Genomic DNA, 22,368 nt, shown 5'->3' with positions numbered 1-22,368 from the left:
TGAGAATTTAACAAAACAAGAACGTATGGCATTGGAAAATCTCATGAAAAATGAGAAGATAATCATTAAACCTGCAGACAAAGGCGGGAATGTGGTAATCCTAAATACAACAGACTATGTAAATGAAGCAATGAAACAACTTGGAGATGAGCAAAATTAGACTCAACTGTCCTCAAATCCAATCAATAGATTAACATTGGAAGTTGAGTTGAAGATCAAGACATGGAAAAATGATGGCCTCTTAAATGATGATGAAGCTCAATTTCTCCTTAATGATAGTCCTGTGATGCCCACTATATATTTTCTCCCTAAAGTTCACAAATCTCTCATAAACCCGCCAGGAAGACCCATCGTTTCCAGTTGCCAGTCTTTATAAGAAAACATCTCAATCTACATGGACAAATATCTCTCACCTATAGTTACAAATCTAAGTTCCTATATCAAGGATACTGAAGACTTTTTAAGAACATTGTCAAATATGTGATGACAAAAAGGGTTCCAGCTGGTAACCAATGACGTGATATCCTTGTATACCTCCATTGATCATGAAATCGGATTGAATGCAGTAGGGCATTTTCTACGTCAAAGGAGCATCCAGGAACTTAAGCACACAAATATGCTTATGGAAATGGTGGAATTATGTCTGAAAAACAGCATTTTTCTTTTCAATCAAAAAGTGTATACCCAACAATGCGGAACTGCCATGGGAATATATTTTTCACCCAGTTATGCCAATCTCACCATGGGGTGGTGGAAAAACGTTGTTGCATGGAAAGAGGAGAATGAAGGATATATAGCCAAGATAGAACTATGGCTGAGATATATCGATGATCTCTTCCTAATATGGAATGGAAGCCCAATTGAATTTAAAGAATATTTCGACATTTTTAATAATAACGATGTAGGTTTGAAATTCAACTACAACATCTGCTCCAAAACAATTCAATATCTGGATGTCCAAGTGTACATGGAGGAAAATCAGATACAAACCAAAGTCTACCGTAAACCTACTGCTACTAACAATATACTCTCCAGCAAAAGGTTTCATCCAGCCAACCTAATAAAAAGCATCCTATACGGGGAATTTATTAGAATGAGGAGAAACTGTTCTGCAATTCACACGGTTGAAAAAAACTTCAAAGAAAGTGAAAAAAGATTCATGAGGAGAGGATACAAACACAGAGACGTCAGAGAAGGTCTAGAGCGGGCAAATACAATTCCACGAGCAGAAACTCTGATCACTAAAGTAAAAAAAAAAAAACTGATGATACAACTAGGTTAATTTTGACCTACGGCACAGAAAGTTTCAAAATCAAACAGATCCTACCAAAATATTGGAATGTTCTAGAAAAAGATCCTGACATAGGAATATCAATTGGACCCAGACCGAACATAACGCATCGCAAAGTAGCATCCTTAAAAGATAAACTTGTGAATAGCCATTTCGTATCAGAGAAACCAAAAACCTGGCTAACAGAAAAACAAAAAGGATTTGTTCACTGTAACAAATGCACAAGCTTGCAAAATTGGTAAATCGATGACCAGCATCTAAGATTTCAAAGGAAAATCATTCATAATAACTGAAAGAATCACATGTGAGACATCTTATGTTGTCTACATGATCGAGTGTACCTGTGGATTACGCTACATTGATAGCACCATCTGTCCTCTTCGCAAGCGGATACTAGAACATCTTAGAGCTATTCACAACAAAGACATGAACTATGCGATATCGAAAAATCTTCACACACAACACAAAACAAACTGGGAGAACATACGATATTTTGGAATCGCAACCATCCCAATCCATGAAAGAGGAGGCAATCGCACTCTCAAACTGAGAAGATTGGACTCGCGCCTTATCGACAAAGGACTCACGTAACCGTGAAAAAGACCATCTCTTGGTCGAAACATTTGGTGGTGGTAATGGTGGCGGCAACTATGCTTTATTAAAAGATTTTTTCAGTCTACAAGACTTCTGGAGTGCAGTGCCTTTTTTTGATTGAAGAAACTATAGTGAGGTATGGTCTGACCTCGACACATGCACCAGCGGAGTTTCAGTGCGTACAGACTGTTTGTTTAAAAAATAAATAATATATATATATATATATATCTATATATATATATTATTCACCAACTGCCTAAGCTTTCAGGACGCACTCAACAGTGCGCCCGCCATCTGGTATCGCGGTTCAGCTTGCCTTGACCATCTGGACTTCTTAATTGCCTGACGCGTTTCGTGGACGAAATGCCACTTCCTCAGAGGCTCTTTCAAATCACGCCCTGAATCGCAAAGGAAAGAATCCACAAATTTTGATGTGTTGGCAAAGGCACTATTAATGGCAGAGATTATTGGCCGGCCAGGTGGATTAACTTGGTCCTTGTGCACCTTGGGTATCAGGTACATTACAGGAGTGACTGGTTTATCGATTTTAAGGAAGGCTAGTTCTTCTTTCTTTAAGAGACCCTTAGAATGCCACTCATTTAGTTTCAAGTTGTAACAATCGTAACTTTTATACATGGTTGTGTCAGAAACTTTCACATAATTTGCGCGGACGCTAAGTTGCTTATACGCTTCTAGCAGGTATTTTTGCTTACTCCACAACACCACGTTTCCGCCCTTATCAGCATTGCACACGATACAGTCTGCATTCGTTGACAATTTTTTCACTAATGCAGCATAGTCTCTTTGCTGTTGCGTAACTCTTTTATGTTTAGAAAACATATCGGTGCATAGATGTTTTAAATCATTTACAACAAGATCACTAAAAATGTCCACTGTGTCTTTACCAGTCATCGGTGTAAATTTGGATACAGGTCTAAAGAGTGTAGGGTCATTGCAAGTGATATTGAGGCCTTCTTGTTCTGCTACTAAAGTTGCTTGACTAATATTAGTCTCTGAATTCAAGGTAGCATTGTCGGGTGCTGTCTCTTCTTGTAGAGAGTACATGTCCAACATTAAATTCATATCTTCAACTACCAGTTCATTTCCTTGTTCAATATACTCATTGGTGCGAGGCACTACAAATTTGTCTTTGGTAGCGAAATATTTCTTCAATTTCAAAGTTCGGATGAACTTGAACACATCAACTCGTGTCCTTACATAATCAAAATCCTCTTCCGGACAAAATGACATCCCAAGTTTCAAGATTTTCTCTTCCTTGTCTGATAATATAATGTCAGTCAAATTTATGATAGAAATTCTGTCATCCATTTTCAATTCGCTTAGGTTTTGGGCCTCACAGCGCCATCTGTATTGCCTCGCGCCTTTCCTCCTCTGTTGCCTCTGCCTCTTCCTCTTTGTGGCTTTGCTTGGTGGATAAACGGCCTTGGGCGGAGATTGAACCTCCTTTCCTGCTCTAAAAAACCAAACTCCTCGATTACTGTTGGAGCGGACCCCAAACTGCTCCCACTTGCTCCTTCATCTCCATCAGTGTCGAGTTCTGAGCTGGGAACACTGCTCAATTCGGAATTATCTTGTGGTAGTTGTTTTCCACCTGTATTCATTTTTTGTCTTCGTAGGGTATCGAACTTCTTGGCAAAGGTGTAAATTTGGCCGCGTTCATAATCTATCTTGTCACGCATAAATTTCTGAGCTTTTCTCAATTTGATGGATTCTTCCAATTTGCGTAATCTCTCCTTCATCTCTATCTTGAAGTTGGCCACTAGCTCTTGATCTGCTTCTTTGTCAAGAAAGACTGTTATTTGCTCGATTTCCATCAGGATTGATTGCCTATCAATTTCGGCGTATTTAATTAGGATTGCCAACATTCTTGCTGATGACTCCTGATTATTTTCAGCCCATTCCTTGAGCATGTTCGGGTTTGGGTTTTCGTATGTGGGGGCCACTAAAATCCTTAAGCCTCTTGGTATGCGTTTAACCTCTAGGTATTTAGTCAATGATTTTGTCTCCCACCACTTAGACAGTTCAGATCTTTTAAGTTTTTCTAGCCGTTTCAGGCGTGAAATGACATCCTGTTTGCCTGCATCCAATGGCGCAGCAGCGCTTCTTGTTGTTCGCGACAACGAAACATCAAAAATGGTGAGTGCAGCCTCTTCCCTCTCTTTAACTTCATCAGCTGACATAGTATCAAAATTCAAATTAACTTGAAAGCGAGTTGTTTTACGCCTTCGCAAGAACCGCCAGTTTCACTGTTGTATAGTACTCGTGAAATATCGTAATCGCTGGCTTTCCCTTTTCCCCTGTGCTTCGCACGCCCTCGCTTACCTGGGATCTTGCAACGAACCGCGGGTCCTCCGACTCTCCGGCTGGTGCGTCTCCCTTTAGGTATTGGTCCCGGGCTACTCGGCTGGTGCTCAATGCTACCTTCCTGGTGCACAGAGGGGGGCGGTGATTTTCTGAAACAGCCAACTTTTCTTGCTCGGTTAACAATCACCGCACCACCTGAACAAAGGGCGCGTCGTCCGTCCGGATCATCCGGGCTCGATCCGTATGAAATGCTCCAAATCACCAATACTTGAAAGTAAAGGATGACGACGCCGTGTCTTGCAAAATACAAAATTTAATGCTCAGCTGTTGGACGCGTTTCGCCTGTCCCGCAGGCTTGTTCACCAACCGTTTACAATAAAGTTTGCCACCATTTTAAGACACTTACAACGTGTCACGTGCACAAGAACTACAAATGCAGTGTATTCGACAATAGACTAGTAGTTTTTTCACATATATGTCAATTCGAAGTTTAACAATCTCTTAGCTTGATTATTTAAGAATCATTATTGATCCGAAAATTAAAAATAAAACTAAGTACCAAAAGAGCATCGAGCAAGTTGATGCAGGAAGACAAATTACGCGCTGTCATTCATTATAAACCTCGTAATACTTGGTAATGTACCTGTCAAATGCTAATTGCATTTTTACTGCAAAACAATGCCGTGTTCTTTTGTCACATTATTATCAATGATGTTTGATATTAATCAAGACTGGTGTATTACGAGGTTTATAATGAATGACAGCGCGTAATTTGTCTTCCTGCATCAACTTGCTCGATGCTCTTTTGGTACTTAGTTTTATTTTTAATTTTCGGATCAATAATGATTCTTAAATAATCAAGCTAAGAGATTGTTAAACTTCGAATTGACATATATGTGAAAAAACTACTAGTCTGTTGTCGAATACACTGCATTTGTAGTTCTTGTGCACGTGACACGTTGTAAGTGTCTTAAAATGGTGGCAAACTTTATTGTAAACGGTTGGTGAACAAGCCTGCGGGACAGGCGAAACGCGTCCAACAGCTGAGCATTAAATTTTGTATTTTGCAAGACACGGCGTCGTCATCCTTTACTTTCAAGTATTGGTGATTTGGAGCATTTCATACGGATCGAGCCCGGATGATCCGGAGGGACGACGCGCCCTTTGTTCAGGTGGTGCGGTGATTGTTAACCGAGCAAGAAAAGTTGGCTGATATATATATATATATATATATATATATATATATATATATATATATATATATATATATATATATATATATATATATATATATATATATATATATATATATATATATATATATATATGATTTTATGATTTTATGTATACTTTTATGGCTGTATTTTCAGCCGAATAAAGCTTGTTCATTTATTCACTTATATATGTGTGTGTGTTGTTTAATGCTTTGTTTCACATTTGGTTTACCATAAAAACCTTTTATTTTTATGTTTTCCAATTATAATGTAATTATTTTGGCAATAATAATGTAGTCGATATTGTATGAGGCAATATTTTTGGCTACTTAAATGTTTATTTAAAGGTTACAATATTTTTGTTTCTTATATTTTTGTTTTCAATATTAGTAAAATCCTTTATTTATTTGAGCAATATTTTTGTTGTTGATATCTGTGATTTTCTTAGTTAAGTGAAAGGAAGCCAATTTTTTTGTGAACGACATTAATTAACTGGTATTTTTGCAATCGATATTGTGTGCATCAATATTGCGTACTGTCACAAAAACTGTTTCTTCAATTGTGACAAGCAGCTTGGAAGTTGAAAGGATTGGGCTACAGCAGTTAGGATGTTCCAGAGAACTGTCATGTGACAATGAGGCTTCCAGGAAAGAGTCCACATTAGAATTATACGCTAAGCACTGGAGAAGCTTTAAAGCATGGTGTAAAGAGAAAAGTTTGGATTCAGTTGCTTGTGATCCTGTGTATATTTTAGATTTCTTAAGATGTTTATTTAAAATGTATACCTATTTTAACTCTGTCAGCTCAGTTGGCAGTGATAAGAAGTTTTAGGGATACTAAGGGGATTTCTCTTAGATAATTCCTTTTGCATGTAGAGTCCTTAAGAGTTTTATATCAAGGAAACCAGTAATTATAAATCTGCTTCCATCATAGAACCTGTCATCTGTGTTGTGATGTCTTCAGGTAAGTCCTTTTGAGCCTCTAGAAGAGGCCAAGATTTCTTAGTTATCAGCTAAAGTAGCCTTCATTGTGGCCATTACATCGATCAGGAAACAATGTGAATTGGGGGCATTGCTTATATCTTACCCATATTCTTGTCCCTACTTGAGATTTCTTTTTACAGATAAGGCAGAGTTGCACACAGACCGAAGATTAAAGTACAATCTCATATTTACAATTTCTAGGAGATTGTGTTGCCAGTTCTAAACTTTACCGAAGATATTACAATTCCTTATCTTTAGATGTGAAAAGTTTTCTCTTGCTATGTTTAGACAAGGCCAAAAATGTATGTGCCTCAAATTCTCTGCTAATTTTCTATGGGTCATAAAAGAGGAGCAACACATTAGGCCGGTGGGAAGGCAGGCTAGCGCTCATTCATACTGTTCAGTGGGACTGGAAAGCCCAGGTAAATTAAAAGGAAGATCAACTAGGGAGGTTGCCACTAGTTGGGTAGAAGCATCTCGGGTTTCCTTGCAAGCGATATGTAGCTCAGCAACATGGTCTGCCATACATAGATTTTTGCCCCATTATCATTTACATTTATTTTCAAATGATTCTGGAAAATGTGGGTATTTCAGTTTTGAAATCAGTAATGAAGAAATTGTTTATAGGATAATTGGCACAAATTGGTAACTGCATTTTGGTGTTTTTTCTGTTGCTTGGGTACATCTACAAATAGCGATACCTGTTACCAGGAAGATGACAGTTATGGTGATAAACATATTTTCTCAACAGGTCTTAAGTTAGATGCTGCTTGCCTTTGAACTGTGTCTGCTCTCACACTGGTATAGGATGCGTCTTTATCTTCATTTCATCTTGGGGATTATATTGTTAAGATGTATTTGTCCCTGAATCTATGCTCTCCTTGCATTGAAGAGTTTCACTATTGTCAGCATGTCTTGGGTGTTATTTCAATTTCTCCTACTTGCAATCAGAGAAAGATGGTGTACAACCTGTGGTGGTATCTTCTCTTACTGTGGCTGATATTGTCTGGCTGCCCACACTTTCTCTAGACTAAATCACTGGAAACCTTGTTGTGCCGTGTTCACCTCCCTCTGATGGCACTCTCTGAAGGGTGCATTGGTGTCGGGTAACTGTCACAGGATAAGTGAAGTCCCATAGTCTGATACTGTGTCCCACCACACCACAAGCGTGGCTCTTTCACCTCTGCTACTCATACATGCTTCTTCAATAACAAATGTGTCGATTTTCTCCCACCAGATATCTAGATAATCCATAAGCCTTGCAGGAACTTCAAAATTTCTTTCATGGACATAATTGTCTGATGGTATCCCAGAATGATTCACTGTATTGTACTCTTGGAGTTCATCAATGTTGACAATAGCTGTACAGTATTGTTGGCGTGCAGAGCAAGAACATGTGCCCTTTCTATGTTTAATGTTTATGATGGGCTTAATACAAGGTATGGTCATCCTGTGGTCTATGCAGTTTTGATGAGAATATGGGACACACTGCCTGTCATATCATGCTCACACACAGAATCACCATTATTCCCACTAGACTTCCCAAAATACATAAATTGCCAGATTACAAATCAGGACATCAGATAAACTGCTTCCATAAACATAGGACCACACATGGTCTGCTCAAACCAAAACCCTGTTCGGACAGTAATGTCCCTCTGCATGGTAAGGATGTCTACCCCTGCACTGAGTGACCCAACTGCTGATGAATCTCTTATCCTGATTGGTGTCAGTCAACAAAAAACTCTGAACACGTGCTAAAGGCATAGGTTTAAAATTGACTTTTAGGTGCAAAGCCTGGCTTTGAGCTCATACGTGGGTGCCAAAAACATAGCCTTCGTCGGGCATGAGACTACTATCTGTGTCCCTAGCCACAGACAGTGACTGATTGTGGTAGTGTACCATGTTGCATGTGTATAAATGTTCTTTGAACTGGTATCCATTCATATTGGCCCTGGTCTGAGATGGCAGTAAACCGAGGTTGTGAAACAGCCTCCAGATAGTGGAAGTGTATTGCCTGTATTCCTAAGGAGGAGTGTAACCTGCATCCACATGCAGAAAATGTTGTTCTGTCCTCTGACATCACCTTCACTTCGGTTACCAGGGATGTTTATGACTGGTGCAGGCATTTGATACCAGCCTAGATTGATTTATTAGGCCCCTAGTCTCCCCAGAATTCACATTGTTTAGAGACTCAATTGAACAACAAGCATGTGCATTTGGTACAGCTCCTTCTATATCCTCTCCACTTGTTACTGTGGCCTCATGGCAATTAATGGAATTATGAAAGACTTAAAAATGTCTTCGATATGTATTTGCAGGGAGAGTCTTGTATAGGGGCATTAGCAAAGGTTTTACTTGAGGACTCGGAGGAGAATGTTAAGTAAAATTATGCAGAAACAATTTAATCCATCATCGTTCTTTAGCTCACTTCGCTACCTCAATTTAGACCCAGCTATATGTAAATCAGTCTTGACCCTGTGCCTCATGGGAACACTCCAGCCCGAACTGCCAAGCCAGGTCTTCCCTGAACCAGAAACAAGCATTCTGGGACTGGTTTCGGGGTAACAACCCTCATCATCCAGGCTAGATTGAATCCAGTGGCAAAGTGAGCAAGGGTCCCATGTCTGGGCATACCCTGCCAACTTGGGCAAACAAAGCAAATGCAAGGAGATGATGAACGGAGCGCCAGAACTTTTCAGACACTCACCCCTAGTCAGAGATCTGGGTTGATTCCATCATTGTTCTTTAGCTCACATCGCCACCTCAGTACAGACCCAGCTGTATGCAAATCAGTCTTGACCCTGTGCCTCATGGGAACAGTCCAGCCCAAAATTATAATCCAGGTCTTCCCTGAAATGGAAACAAGCATACTGGAACCGGGTTTGGTGTAACACACCTCATCCGCCATGCTAGCTTGAATCCAGTGGCAAAGTGAGCAAGGGACCCACGTCTGGGCATACCCTGCCAACTTAGGCCAAATAAAGCAAATACAAGGAGATGATGGACAGAGTGTCAAAACTATTCAGACACTCACCGCCTGTCACAGCTCTGTCTTGAACCCATCATCGTTCTTCAGCTCACTTCGCCACCTCAGTTCAGACCCAGCTATATGCAAATCAGTCTTGACCCTGTGCCTCAATGGAACAGTCCAGCTCGAACTGCCAAGCCATGTCTTCCCTGAACCGGAAACAAGCATCCTGGGACCAGTTTTGGGGTAACACCCGTCATCAGCCAGGCTAGCTAGAATCCAGTGGCAAAGTGAGCACGGGACCCACGTCAGGGCTTACCCTGCAAACTTAGGGCAAAGAAAGCAAACACAAGGATATGATGGACGGAGAGACAAAACTTTTCAGACAATCACTCCCAGTCACAGATCTGGGTTGAATCCATCATCGTTCATTAGCTCACTTCACCACCTCAGTTCAGACCCAGCTATATGCAAATCAGTCATGACCCTGTGCCTCATGGGAACAGTCCAGCCCGAACTGCCAAGCTAGGCCTTCCCTGAAACGGAAACAAGCATCCTGGGACCGGTTTCTGAGTAGCACCCCACATCAGCCAGGCTACCTTGAATCTAGTCGCAAAGGGAGCAAGGGACCCACGTCTGGGAATATCCTGCCAACTTAGGGCAAACAAAGCAAATTGTCGAAAACTTGTACCAGAACTTGTGCCTCCACGGGAGCAGAAGGGCTGAATTACTGTAAGGACGATATTTTCCCAACTCCCCAACCCCACTGCGCACCAGATTTCCCTCTGTCCGCAGAAATGAGGGGGAAAGGGGAATGGGAAGATAGAGAGACTGCCACAGCGGTGCCACCTGGAGCTCTTCCTCTATATGGTCTCCTTGCACCTGTAATTACAAGCACACAACTACTATGTACACCACCTTTGCAAATACATGTCCTAATATTTACTTTAATGTATACTCAAATTTCCTAGTACCTATGTTACTCTGTGGACTAGCTTCTCTCTTAGTATTGTATTAGTCTTTTATATGTTGGTATTATGCTAGTACTGAGCCACTACACCTTCTTCTTATTTACTCTCTCTAGATGAATGTTGAAGGAAGAACTGCTCCGGTAGAGTTGGTAAGTAAAAAAAAATATATATATTTATACCTACTTGTAGACAAGTAGGATGAACGTAGCTAGTTAGTGAGAGTTAGGTTAGAGTGGCAAGTAAATTGTGAGTCTATTGCGCCTGCCTTGTAGTGCTGTCTGTTGACCGTTCTAGGCAATTAGCACTTCAATTATTTCTTTGTGTAAAGTTCCAAAATAAGAAGTTAGTCACTGCCTGAAAAAACAAACTGTATCTCTATTGCTCATAGGGAAAACAAATAGAGTAGGGTCCCTTTGAAATCCAGAAACAATATCGCCTTTGTTGATTCAGGAATACTGGTTAAATCCTGACTACAAAAAGGTGACAAAATGAACAGCTGTAAGAATCCTCTGACTGGACTCTCTCTCTAGTTCCAAGAAGAAAATACCTGAGCACTCCCTCGACGGCGGCAATGGGAACCGCTTACTGACCTCTGACTTCACAAATGACTTGGCAAATACAAGAAAATGCGAGCAAAATAACCCTCGCCAAATTCCTGTCAGGAAAACAAGAAGAGCACTGGAAAAACGCTGCTTCTCAAGTCGAAAGACGATTGAAGTGCAACGCGCTTCAGGTGCGCGAGCACAATCACCGACAATGCCTTCCAAGAAAGCGGAACACTAGAATGCTAACTCTGCTCAGTGTTAGACCGCCATGTTGGAATTTCCGCAGCAGCTACATTGCAGACTCTGTGCCGTGGAACAATTTGGTAATCAACTGACTCAAGCTCATTGGAACCTGTCTGACACCTAGAACCCCCTTAAATCCAGGAACAGGTGAGAAACACTTCTGCCTCGCATGGAAACGGTCAGCCCTGACACAAACACACAGAGATGATGGACGGAGCGCCGAAACTTTTCAGACACTCACCCCCAGTAACACATCTGGGTTGAATCCATCCTCGATCTTTAGCTCACTTCACCACCTCAGTTCAGACCCAGCTATATGCAAATCACACTTGGCCCTGTGCCTCATGGGACCAGTCCAACCTGAACTGCCAAGCCAGGTCTTCCCTGAACCGGAAAAAAGCATCCTGGGACCGATTTCGGGGTAACACCCCTCATCAGCCAGGCTAGCTCGAATCCAGTGGCAAAGTGAGCAAGGGACCCACGTCTGGGCATACCCTGCCAATTTAGGGCAAACAAAGCAAACACAAGGAGATGATGGACGGAGTGCCGAAACTTTTCAGACACTCAGCCCCAGTCATAGATCCTGGTTGAATCCATCATCATTCTTTAGCTCACTTTGCCACATCAGTTCAGACCCAGCTATATTTATATCAGTCTTGACCCAGTGCCTCATGGGAACAGTCCAGTCCGAACTGCCAAGCAAGGTCTTCCCTGAACTGGAAACAAGCATCCTGGGACCAGTTTCGGGGCAACACCCCTCATCATCCAGACTAGCTTGAATCCAGTGGCAAAGTGGGCAAGGGACCCACGTCTGTGCATACCCTGCCAACTTAGGGCACACAAAGCAAACACAAGGAGATGATGGACAGAGTGCTGAAACTTTTCAGACACTCACCCCCACTCATAGATCTGGGTTGAATCCATCTTCGTTCTTTAGCTCACTTTGCCACCTCAGTTCAATTAGAACAGTGCCAGTGAAGGCACCAAGGAGAAACAATAACATTTTTTTAGTTATTTTAAAAATGATCCCAAGTAACATAGAAATAAATGAGGAGCATAGTAAATACAAGGTATGGCCTTGTTCTTTCCTGAAGGAGGAGTGGAAAGAAACAGCATGCTCATTTTCTGACTGCAAAGCTGACTAGTGTGAGAGAAGAGGTCAAAGAAAAGGAGCAATAAGAGCATGAATGGAGGCTAATGCAGGTCAAAAGAGACATTTGGTGAAGTGGCATAACCCAGAGAAAAAGCTTGTACAAAATCTCGCTGATAACAGCACAATGTTGCATGGATGCTGGAACCAAATAGCAACACATAATTCAAGTAACAAAGGAAAGGGCACTTATCTGACTGCCCAAGCAAGTAGCTTGAAAGGAGGAAAGAAAATCTTGCTGGGGCTATAAATACTGGAATAGATAATTGATTACGCCTGTGCTTCAACCTCTGTTTGTACTCTTACCAGTGGGTAACTGGGATATGTATTTTTTTCTTTCTTTTTTGTTTATAATATTAAGCTTGGTTTCTGCCTGCTATTGAAATCTAAAGCTGAAAAAAGAAGCATAAACAAAGCCTCTAGTCTTGACATTAAATTAAGGAGGGGTGTAGAGAGAGACATGCAATTGCAAAAGCACACCTATTAAATGACAGGACAGTAGCAATCAAAAAATTACACCCATGTTCATTCCATAAATACTGCAGCTCAAACACCAGAAAAGGAAAGTGACACACTGCACAGGCTACTGAGAGAGACTGTAAAGTAATTACACTGAAGCCAACAAAGGCAAGGAATAAAACTCCCAGCACAAAGAACTCTGCCTAAAGAAAAGTAGTCACCTAACATTTGGGGTTGCAGATGCCTATTGAAAAACTTTGTAAAATACCAAAACAAAATAAAAAATTAAAGGAAGAAAATGTGTTAAAAATGGTCATATACATTTAGACATTGCAGATCCATACTGATCAAAATGTAAACCTAACAAGGGGGGCGTGGCCAAGCACAGAAGATGGCGGATGTGTTCTGAAGACACTCTGCTCCATATCCCCCGGTTATCCTGGCAATCCTGAGGTAAAGCAACTCGAAACTTACCCTGTTGCCCAGGAGTATGCAGAGGACCACACGCTGATTCGGATGTGGGGTCTCTTGCCTCTGAAGAGGCAATGGTGACGGAGCCCTGACTGACGGCCTTTGTCGCGTGAGGGCCCAAATGGCGAGGCCTCCCGGACGAACATGAAATGGCGGCCCAAGCTGCAGCGGCATGGCTGTCCTGAGCGCAGTGCCTGCAGGGTAGACAAGTGTGGCGATACCGCTGAGGCCGTCTGAGGCCCTCGCCAGACTGGAGAGAGGGGACCCACCCGCCTATTGATTCGAAGAGCGGGGTGGGGGTCCCTGGGGCTGTCGGTCGGGATATCGCCCGGCGGACCCTACGATACATGAGGAATCCTTGCCATTGAACAGACTGTGTCCAGCAGCTGGAGGCCACCGGTGCACCTAGTGAGAGTTGAGGCGGGCCGGAGCTGACCGGCCACCCCGGGGTACCAACAGAGGAGATCATGGCTGCCCGGGTGCCTCATTTGTGACTGGAGCCGGCCTGGTGAGCAAGGGGGGGCCCTCGTGGAATCAGAGCAGGGCCTCCCCCCTTCCCTCTCCTGCAGCGCGATTTGGCACGGCGGGGTGCAGGCGGGCCCGGTGAAGAGGCCACTGCACCAGCATCAATCGGAGTCCCTGCTGCATTCCCTGAGTGATCGAGCCGAGGTGAATTTGGCTCACTCCAGCAGTGGGGGGCCCCCATTGAACCAGAGGGGGCTCCCCCTTCCTTCCCGGTGGCCGTTTGTGGGGCGACAGACCTGGAATCACGTGGGCTGGGCCCAGTGCCAGGTGGCACCCCTTGGGACTGCTGACAGAGACTAGCCGAGGCGAGGGGGTTCTAGGGGCCGATTGGGCCTAGTCCCTCCCCATACATTCCTTCCTGGACCAGCCTAATCGAACTCTGGCAGCCAGGTGACAACCCCTGGGACTGCTGACAGCCACCTACAGTGTCCTTGGCCGCGCTCGAGCCGGCAGTAGACTCCAGCCTGAATCAGGAGCCGCCATCTTGTGAAGCTCCCAGCCTTGACAGCAAAGGCAATACAAGTGAACCTGAAGATGGGAGTAGGGGGTTGTTCGGGCCTAGGCCCCCCTCCTGGTGTAAAAGGTGGGAGACCGTCTGGGTGGCACAACAGAGGGAGCAGTGCGGGGGTCAGTTAGGGCCTATGCTGACCCTGACCTTGTGTGGCCGCACGGGGATCCTTGAGCTGAGGCGTGGGGGGTCTGGGGCCAGTCGATCATAGTCCCTCCCCACACGATCCTTCCTGGATCGGCCTAATGAAACTCTGGCAGTGTTAGGAATTAACTGGGTGGGTCCTGATCCAGAGTGCTTCCAGAGCAGTCATGTCTCTTTCCTCATCTGGTTAACCTCTGTGCCGGTGCACTAGCCTGAGGCATTGTAAGGGCAGTGGAGACACCGCAGAGCCCACGGCTGGAGGGCACTCACTTCCCGCCCCATATGCCGGGCAGTCAGCAAATAGTCATGGGCAGCGTTCGTTCCAACGACCGCAAAGATGCCCCCCCGGGGCCCGACCGGAGGGGCGCCCAAAACTTCAGGAACGTCCGTTGGGTGCGCCAGTTGGACAGCGCTGCCAAGTTGGATTCGGTGCTGGTGTCGGTAGAAAGGATAGGCACCACACTGGAACAGAAGTGCACCTCCCTGGAGGGCAGGATGGACACTATTACCTCTGATTTTACGCTTCTGCAGGGAGATGAACAGAAAACTGTCTGACAGAGTCCGTGATACCGAGGCTACGTTGGCAGAACTCCAGCCCAGATCCCGTAATTTCGCAACCACTCTGCAGGATCTGATGGATCGGGTGTGTACCCTGGAGGATAGAGGGGATGATGCAGAAGGGAGGTCGCGCCGCAATATTGCTAGGGTGATTGGTTTATCGGAAGGGACAGAGGTTCAAGATCCAGAGGGCTACACAGAATCCTGGATGAGAGATTTGCTCCCCCGGGATTGTTCTCACCTCAGTTCATGGTGGAGCGGGCCCATAGAGTCCCAGCCTGTAGACCCCCTCCAGGGCCTCGCCCTCGCCCCTTCCTATTTCGCTTATTTAACTTTAGAGACAGGGATGTAATTCTGCTGGAAATAGGCAAGCACCCCAGCTCCAAGGTGCAAAATGTTACTATCTCCTTCTTCCCGAACTATACTACGCAAGTGAAAAAACGACGAGCCACCTTTGGTGCAGTCAACAAACAACTTTGAGAATTGGACCTCCGATATTCTCTACTTTTTCCTGTCCACCTCCGAGTTATCCAGGATGGCAACACCCGATACTTTGATTCTCCCGCGGATGCATGGGACAGGCTTTAAGAAAACAGGCTGACAACGGCTCCTAGACCTGCTGAAGACCCCCAACTGCACAAGAGACCTCATTGCGGTCCCCGGCTGGAGGAAAGGTAAAGATGGAGCGTCAGGAAGCTTTGCAGGCTGCGGCAACCCTTCTGCCTGCCAGATCACCTTCGCCAACAAGTTCCACCTGGTCCCCTTTGAGATCCAGGGGAGGTGCCGACTCCACACCAGAATGGTCACCGGATACTGGCTCACCTCAATTCCCAGATGTTACCCCCCAAGCGGCAGACAACATTATTTGAGAACTTGTTGCTCCTCATCCCTGGATGACTTGACTACACAAGAGACTGAAACTAAGGGCGCTCGTTCGCATGCATGTTCCCATTGTTCCAAGCTGTAATCCTAGGTCTTTTTTCAAATTCATTCACATATCCAGTGCTCTACCTTCTACTACAGTGGGGCGAATAAGGAGAATAGGATATGGAAGCAGTCTTTCTCTATCGTTCCTTCATTAAACCTGTGCTTCCCCCTAAATCAAACAACGACGTTGTACTAGTTGCCATAAAAAATGGTGGAATAGTTTGGGTCGATCTCCCTGTTGGGGGTCCGCTCTCATAATGTTTCAGTATCCTTGGATGCGAAAATCTTATTTTTCCGCTAGAAGAGTTGCCCTGCCTCAAGACCTGCTGTCGTCATACATACCCCTCCCTGGGGTGTTCACTCCAAGAATAGAACTCGACAGACTTATATCAGCTCCATGACTAACTTAAATATAATCACATGGAATGTTAGAGGCATTCACACACCTGCCAGGCAGTACTCCATATATGCTTATCTGCAGCGTAGAGCAGTTAGCATCGCTCTCCTACAAGAGACACACCTAACGCAACAAGAGGCAGTTTGACTGGCCCGTCGTTTGGGGGCTCAGATCTATAGCACAAACTACTCAGCCATGGCCAGAGGGACACTCATCTGGGTAAAGGCTGGGGTCTCATGGGAGGAGGAGGTGGTGGTGGATCCCACCAGACGATATGTGTTACTTAAGGGTAGGTTAAATGGCCAATCCATTTTGTTGGGTTCCATCAATGCCCCTAACACTGACCAGGGAACATTCCTCTGTAGCCTAACGGCATTACTCCCTAGATGGAGGGAGGTCCAGTGGTTGCTGGTAGGGGATTTTAACTCTGTGCTGGACGCTTCTCTTGATCGTTCCTTTCCTCCCTTGAATGGAACCACAGCCTCTTCGAACGCCCAGTCCCTTTGTACCTGGATGAGGCATTGATTCTTGACAGATGTCTGGCGCGAGCGCTACTCCCACTCTAGGGTGTATTCTTTTTTGTTGCCAGTACACAAGCTGCACGGCTAAACCGTATTCTGGTCACGCCAGCCCTAGCCCCCCCTAATTCAGTCCACAGAATATTTAGGTCAGACGCATTCAGACCACAATCCACAAATAATGCACCTGGTGTGAGAAGCCGAGGCATCCCTGATTCCAGCATGGCGTTTACAGATGGCGGCACTGGAGAACCCGGCGTTCCGGAGCTCTTTGGAGTCTGCAGTGATTGGATACTTTGATCTTAGTGCAGATACTGTGGACTCGGTATTGACGGAATGGGAGGCGTTTAAAGTGGTGACAAGGGGGCATTGTCTTGCGCACACGTGGAGTATCCGTAAACAGCTTGACACATCCTTGTTCGCTATTGAGCGTCAATTGCTCCAGTTAGAGGTTCAGGCCATCGACCAGCCTGATAGGCAAAAGCAACTTGATGATGCCCATGTGCCCATGCCGAGTGGGAAGCGCTAGTGGAAAGACTACGTTGTCACAATTTCATGGCACATTCGGCTCGCTCCCACGCTACAGCGGATAGGGCGGTAAAGCTGCTGGCTTACCTAATTAGACAAGAACACCCCCAGCACCCCATACAGCTCTTGGTAGATAATATGGGCTGCAGAAGCTATACACAGCGAGACATCCATGCAGCAATGACAGAGCACTACACCGGGTTATATTCGACTCAGCTGACTAGGAACAACCTTCACATTGAGTCATACCTCCCCACTGTGGAGCTACCTACATTGACGCTTGACCAATTACTTGATCTGGACTCCCCCCTGACAGTAGATGAAATTTGTGAAGCCCTGCAGTCCCTGGCATCTGGAAAGATGCCGGGATCCGACAGACTACCCACTGAATTTTTTAAAACATGCGCAGAGACTCTGGTGCCTAGTCTGCACTCCTTGTACACCTCAGCAATTAATGACCGGGCTTTACCACCCTCGATGTGTGTGGCTAATTTGGTTTTCCTTTTAAAATTAGGGAAGGACCCAACCTCCCCCTGCTCATATAGACCAATAGCGATATCAACTGTCGACTATAACATGTTAGCCAAAGTTTTAGCCAATAGCGTGGTGCCCCTCATTCCCACCTTGGTCCATCCTGATCAGAACGGGTTCGTCCCCCAGCGAAACACGGCTCTAAATATCCGCCGGTACTTTCGGGTAGCCAGTATGCCCCCTCCAATGGCCTTGATCGGGTTGCCTGGTGCTAGACCTTGAGAAGGCATTTGATTCACTTGACTGGAATTTCATTTTCGCCTCGCTAGCCCGGTACGGCATAGGGCCTTACTTTCTCAGTATGGTTCAGCTGCTGAAGAGGCGCCCATCCGTCCGGGTTCGGACCGACACCTACTTAGCAGATCCCATTCAGGTACGGCGTGGAACTAGACAGGAATGTCCGCTGTCCCCTCTTCTCTTCACGGTGGCGGTGGAACCACTGGTGGCGCACATCCGCGCACACGTGGCATGGGAGTTACACTAGGGGATGGTTCTAACGTTATTTCATTATATGCAGATGATTTACTGCTGTACATAAGAGACCTTCACAACATCCCGCCCTCCTTGGATCAGGCCTTATCACATTTTACCAAGGCTTTGGGCCTGCAGATTAATGCTGCGAAATCTATTCGTTTCTGCAGATGACACCGGACCCCGAGTATTCTTTGGGAGGTGTGCGTATGACGTGGTGCACTGACCCTTTTAGATATCTAGGAGTGCGCATATACCGTACTAGGGAGGATCTGTTCGAGGGGAATGTAGTCAGAGCTACTACAGCTATCCAATCACAAATTAACTTCTTTAAGAGCCTCCCGCTAGCAATCTCGGGCAGGGTAGCCCTAGGAAAAATGATAGTTCTCCCTCGTTTATTATTTTACTACCTTACCTATTATTATTTCCCCGCCCTTCTTTCACAAATGGGAAGGGATAATCAGGGATTTTATATGGGGAAGACACAGAGCATCTATGGGGAAACTTTATTTATCCACAGACCAAGGGGGGTTGGCAGTGCCCAACTTTGAACACTATTACCTGGCCTCCCAGCTCCAGTGGATTGCCCGATGGCTGTCATCCCGGTATCTAGCAGACACAGCCTCACTGCAGCCCCCAATCCTGCACCAGACATTACTACAAATCTTTCACCCATGCGCAAAGCCTAGGCTCCTACCTACTATAGCTTTTAGATGCTTCCGTAGGAGCCTCTTCCTTACCAGGGCTCTCATGCCTTATGCCCCCACTATCCCACAATTAGGTACACCACGAGGGGACATATACACTAAAGCAACTGAAATTCGTCACTGGGACACAGAAGGTATTCAGGAACTGGGAGACCTTTATCGGGATGGCTCCCTCATTCCATACCAGGAACTCATGTCAGAAGAAAACATGTACCCGGGGCAGTTCTTATTACATCTGGCGATTATAGTCTCGCTGGCTTCTAAGTAGGGTAGTGTTGTTCAGGAATCGCCCATGCACCATATGATACAGTACCTGCATGTGATGGGAGGTGGGGGGCACTTGACTCGTTGGTTAGCGTCCCAACTCCGCCAGCACACGGAAATTGACCTGCCCCCCCGAGACAACACTGGGAGGAGGCTCTGGGGAAAGTATTTACGGACAGGTAATGGTTGGCCATTCAGGGAGGCCAAGCACATATCCCGCGCAGTTAGCGCTTTAAGCAAATACAATTTTTTATATTGCACCGGGCCTATATTGCCCCAGTCCAAATCAATAAGCATTTTGCTCGATCAGATGCGGCTTGCCCTAGGTGCCACTTAGTAAATGCGGACATATTACATATGTTGTGGCACTGGCCAGACTTGCGCAAATACTGGGCCACTGTGACATCTACACTAGCTACCTGCACCCCCCGAAACATTCCCCCTCTCTGGGAGGCACACAGACTGCATTTGTTTAGTAGGAGTAAGAAACACAGAGCAACCACCCGGTTCCTTGATCTGGGATTCAAAGTGGCTAAACGCCTAATCACCAAAAGGTGGAAATCCCCAATGGCCCCCCCCACGCCATAGCCTGGTGACGTTCCTTACTTATTTGGGCCAGGGCAGAAGGGGTTGCATTACGTCGGGAGGACTTGCTTGGGATCTGTAAGTTTCCGTTGGCACACCACTGGGATTCTATGGTGTCGAGTTTGCAGGGCATGGATAATGTCACTGAGGAGGGGCCCCAGGGCAGGGAGCATGATGAGGAACCCAGCGCTTAGCAGTTGGTAATACACGCACACAAAATTGGCCTCGCATACTAACATGTTCACTTCATGGAGTTTCTGTCGGTCAGATCTGGAAGGGCCGTTCTCCCCCCTTCCCTATTTTTAGCACAGGCGGCAGCGGCTTTCAGGCGACTATCCCATCCCTCCTTTGGTTATTTTGCCCTCATTTTGTTGTGCCCTACGCCCACAGTTTGAATGTATGTTGCACCACAGTCATGAGGGCTACGACATGGTACACCACGTTACCTGACAAGATATGGCCGCAGTCATTACCAGGACAATCCTCCAGGAACTACTACCAATAACTCATCATATAGGATTTCTATTAATAAGATGGATTGTATGCCAAACTGCTTATCTTTATTGTTGCCCCACAGGGTGCTGACGCACGGTGTATGTTGTATGAAAATACGAAAATGTTAATAAAAAGATTTAAACAAAAAAAATGTAAACCTAACCTTTGGGAGCTGAACCACCCGGCAGAGTAGGAGTTTTCTCCTGTATGGCGGGCAGTTATTTGGCGCTCCCACAGCAGTGCCAATGAAATAGGCACCTCAATGGGAACATCAAAATCAGTATCTGCATGGCATTGACTGGTTCAGTCCATGCAGTGCAGGTACTAGACTGCCTGTACACAGGGAGTCACAACATGTGCCCCCCTGCATGCACCCCATGGCCCTGATGCACAAGGTGGCCCTGTAGGACCCCTTTTGTTTCCTCTGCCACGGTTTTCATGGTGGGCACACTGCTATGAAAACTGTGGCAGAGAGGAAACTTGTAATGTGTTTGGCAGTCCCGCCAAGAATATTGGGGCCTTAGAAACACTACCCCCCCCCTTAAGTGTGGCAGTCCGAAGACTCCCCAGACTTGTAATGAGGACCTTAGAAATATGGAAATAGATAAATTGTTAATGAATTGTAAAAAAACACAAAAATCATCTGACACATAGTAGTAAAATAATAACCCTACAAACACTCAGTTAAATGCCATCACCTCCTTTGTAAATAATAATTAGTTTCTGAAAAAGAAATATGTAGCTTGTACTAGTGTTAGAAGAAACACAGATAATGGATTTTCAATCCTTGATATAGCTATGAAAGGAAGAAATGCCACATACTGCGGATGGCTTAATGCATTTACAATCTCGAAGCAATCTCATCATGTTCGTTTTAGAATTCTAAGAACACAAATGACAATTCACGCTATCTATGAGAGTCAGTTTCAAAGCAGAAAATCATATGTCAAAGCAATTTTTTCAATATAAAACTTTAGCTATACTGACTTACTAAGTAGATAATGACATTCTGTGTGACTGCAAGGTACAGCAGAGATTTTATCCTTACATCATTTTCACACATAAAACATGAAATGAATCTAAATTAGTTCCAACATTCACTATGATATTTCGAATTAAACTTACTCTGTCAGAAAAATGATTTCATGTCTTATATTGTATATACATTTTAATTCATTTTTTGGCTTACTGTTGTAGGTAATCAAATAAGGAGATCATAACAATATTATTTAGGCACATTCACCACACTAAATAAAAGATTTCAAAATACTCTGGCATATGGAATTAAGAATTTCCTGTCCCATATATTATAAGGATATTGCAAGTCCCTCATTTAGGGCATTTTGGCATAGGGCAGCGGAGCGAAGCACCTTGCTGTGCTGCCCTACACCAAAATGAAAGGGCAGGAATGCACTGTATTTAAGCAGTACAGTGCATTACTGTCCTTTCTGGCTGCTCTGACACCATATTGGCAGCCTTTCACCAATGGAGGCATGCATGCACCATGGTGTAAGGGTGCCTTCGTTGCAAGCAGGATAGTTTTTGTGCAGGAAGTAGCAGCTTCCTGCACAAAAAACAATCCTATGAGGCGTTTTCTTTTTCCTATGTGTGCTGCAGAATGCAACACATGGAAAGAGGAAAAAAGAAGGAGAAACTAACATATTTCTCCTCGTTACGTCTCACCTCGGGAGGTGTACGGATTTGACGCTTCTCCAGGTTGATACCACATTGTAAATCTGGGGAAGCATCAAATTCCATGGGTGTTGCGTGGGAAAACCCTCTGCAATGCCCATAAAATGTCTCCTAGGCACAGAGTAAGGCGACGCAGCGGTTGGTGCTGGGTCGCCTTACTCATGATTTATGAGGCCACTCAAAGCCATCGTGTCTTATTTTTTTCGCGGGACAGCGGACTCTCGTTTCTATCCAATACCGCTCTGGGACAGTGTGTACACTCGTATCAGGGAGTTGTACTGAATATTGACACTACGTGATA

The 22,368-nt window shown here is 44.9% G+C and overlaps 1 long non-coding RNA gene across 1 annotated transcript in view; it reads left to right on the top strand.

The window, feature by feature from the left end:
• LOC146820820 (uncharacterized) overlaps window positions 1-22,368 on the top strand; it is a 285,018-nt gene that overhangs the window by 224,321 nt on the left and 38,329 nt on the right. The window contains exon 2 of the long non-coding RNA XR_014962630.1: window positions 10,463-10,498. This is a non-coding gene — a long non-coding RNA (uncharacterized LOC146820820). The remainder of the gene's footprint in view (window positions 1-10,462; window positions 10,499-22,368) is intronic.

This window comes from Triturus cristatus, chromosome 6, assembly GCF_964204655.1.
Source record: "Triturus cristatus chromosome 6, aTriCri1.1, whole genome shotgun sequence".
NCBI classification, from domain to species: Eukaryota; Metazoa; Chordata; class Amphibia; order Caudata; family Salamandridae; genus Triturus; species Triturus cristatus.
The sequence above is the reverse complement of the archived record's forward strand: the minus strand, read 5'-3'. Positions and strand labels throughout refer to the sequence as shown.